Source organism: Sinocyclocheilus grahami, unplaced genomic scaffold (assembly GCF_001515645.1).
Source record: "Sinocyclocheilus grahami isolate Dianchi unplaced genomic scaffold, SAMN03320097.WGS_v1.1 scaffold1948.1, whole genome shotgun sequence".
Lineage (NCBI taxonomy): Eukaryota > Metazoa > Chordata > Actinopteri > Cypriniformes > Cyprinidae > Sinocyclocheilus > Sinocyclocheilus grahami.
In genome coordinates, this window is record NW_015507127.1 from 35,859 (window position 1) to 38,281 (window position 2,423).

At 34.0% G+C, this 2,423-nt stretch overlaps 1 long non-coding RNA gene across 1 annotated transcript in view; it reads left to right on the plus strand.

Moving 5' to 3' along the window:
- Window positions 1-976: 976 nt before the first annotated feature.
- LOC107573455 (uncharacterized) overlaps window positions 977-2,423 on the plus strand; it is a 17,103-nt gene continuing 15,656 nt past the window's right edge. Inside the window, exon 1 of the long non-coding RNA XR_001607508.1 lies at window positions 977-1,163. This is a non-coding gene — a long non-coding RNA (uncharacterized lncRNA). The remainder of the gene's footprint in view (window positions 1,164-2,423) is intronic.

Sequence of the window (2,423 nt, forward strand, 5' to 3'; positions counted from 1 at the left end):
ACTAGCTTGTAGTATCTTTGGAATAAAGAGCTTTTAGAATGTTAAAAACCTATGGGGGGAAAAATTAACACCCCTACCCACCCTCAGTATGGTAGTGATCTCACACAGCTCTGACAGTGTGTGTGCACACATCTATGTGTAGCCATTCATCCACATTTGAACAGAGTGGACAGTGAAATTGCTGTAACTACAGACTGATAAGGAAGAAAATAAAAAATCAAACCTGCTTTAAAACCCAGCAACACAACTGTAGAACTGTAGCTTTACAACAGCAACACTGCTTTAACAAAAAAGCAAAACAGCAAGACCTATTTGACTTCCAAAAATTTTTTTATTTTTTTTTACTAATCGCTCTCGTGGTACTTTGATGTCACACACAGAACAGTCTATGCAGTGCTGCTTCAAGTCCAACACCTATTGTGTTTTATTAGGAGACGCACAACAGTTCTTCTGTGGCTTTATAGGTAATATTTTCACATACACAATTTAGCAAAATCAGACAATATTGTGTCTAATATAAACCACAATATGAAGTTCCTATTGAATTGTTGTAAATAAATATCACATTTGCAACTGGTCAGTCCTCAAAAAATGCTGGGAAATCACTTCATGTAGCCCTACAAGAGTGATTACTGATAAACTGTCTGAAAAAAATACAGTTTTTAGAGAAGAAAAAAATCACTAATTATAATTTCTCAATAAGAGTAATTAAATGGATAAAATCATTTAATGGATAGACAACAGTGTGTTCGAGTAGATAATAAAATCTCACAATCACTTATTAATTCAGTTGGTGTACCTCAAGGATCAATATTAGGTCCTCTGTTATTCAGTTTGTATATCAATGATTTGCCTGATGTTTGTGCACCTGCTGTAAATTGCCAGATGTATGCTGATGATACAATTATATATTTGCATGCTAAAACTAAAAAACAAGCGGCAGATGAATTATCAGCAGAAATGGTTAAGATTACAAATTGGTTAAAAAACTTGTGTTTACATCTTAATGTTAGCAAAACTGTATGTATGTTTTTTTCAAAGTCTGCAAATAGAGATCCCGATCCAGATGTCACAGTTGCAGGTAAAAGTTTATCAGTAGTTCAAGAGTATAAATATCTAGGTATAATACTTGATTCACAACTTACATTTAAAAAAAGTTCAAAGTTGGGAATAAAATTTAATTTGGCAAATTTTTGATATATTAGGAATAATTTAACCACTGAGGCCTCAAAGTTATACATTAATGCTATGATTTTTTCACATATGAATTACTGTCTCACCAGTTGGACACAGACAGGTGGGACTATTTTGCAATCAATAGAAAGACTCTACAAGCAGGCTTTGAAAATATTGGATAAAAGGTCTAATTCATATCATCAAACCCAGACCAAAATAATTTTTGGTCCCAAATGTGTATCAATTTTACTGGTAGTCCACTGTATGAAGAATTTTTGGGTATAATATAATCACAGTTTAGTTTATTTTGCTATCCTCACTTACAGCTGGTCACGACATCTGGTCTCTGAATAATTTTTGGACCCAAATTTGTATAAATTTTACTGGTAGTCCACTGTATGAAGAATTTTTGGGTATAATATAATCACAGTTTAGTTTATTTTGCTATCCTCACTTACAGCTGGTCACGACATCTGGTCTCTGAATAATTTTTGGACCCAAATTTGTATAAATTTTACTGGTAGTCCACTGTATGAAGAATTTTTGGGTATAATATAATCACAGTTTAGTTTATTTTGCTATCCTCACTTACAGCTGGTCACGACATCTGGTCTCTGAATAATTTTTGCTTTGACTGTATATCCTTCTGTTATTTTCACACTTAATTATGTCCATTAAAATGTATTTTACATATTTTTGTTACTTTCACTGTTCATTTTTTCTCTCTCTATGGTAGCCTATATCATCTTTAATTTAATAGCATTAGAGCTGTTCCATTGCAGCGGCTTAGTACTGTAATCACGCAATTTGCTGTAAAAATGCAGGGAACCACTCGCTATAAATCTCCTGTGATATTTTCATAAATACAAGTCGCGTTTTTTCATCTGAAACGTGCAGTGATTTATTTTTCCAAAGCCACTCATATAATGCAGAAACACTCATGAAGCAAGCAAAATTCACACCGCGCACACGTATTTGTAGGCTACTGGTGCAGAATGAGAGGGGCAAGTACAGTACAGCCTAGTGCATTTCACACAGGCTGTTAGTTTCACTTTAGCCAGAAAGTCATGTATGCTTAAGGGTGAAAAAAAATGACATTTATAGTGAATGCCCCTACAAATTGTCTTATATTTACGATTTAATCCAAATGATGCGTGCTAAGTGAGCGAACATCAAGATCACACAACAGAAGTGTGCATGCTCTCTCTCTCTCTCTCTCTCTACCATTAAGTAACTTGTGCATTGTT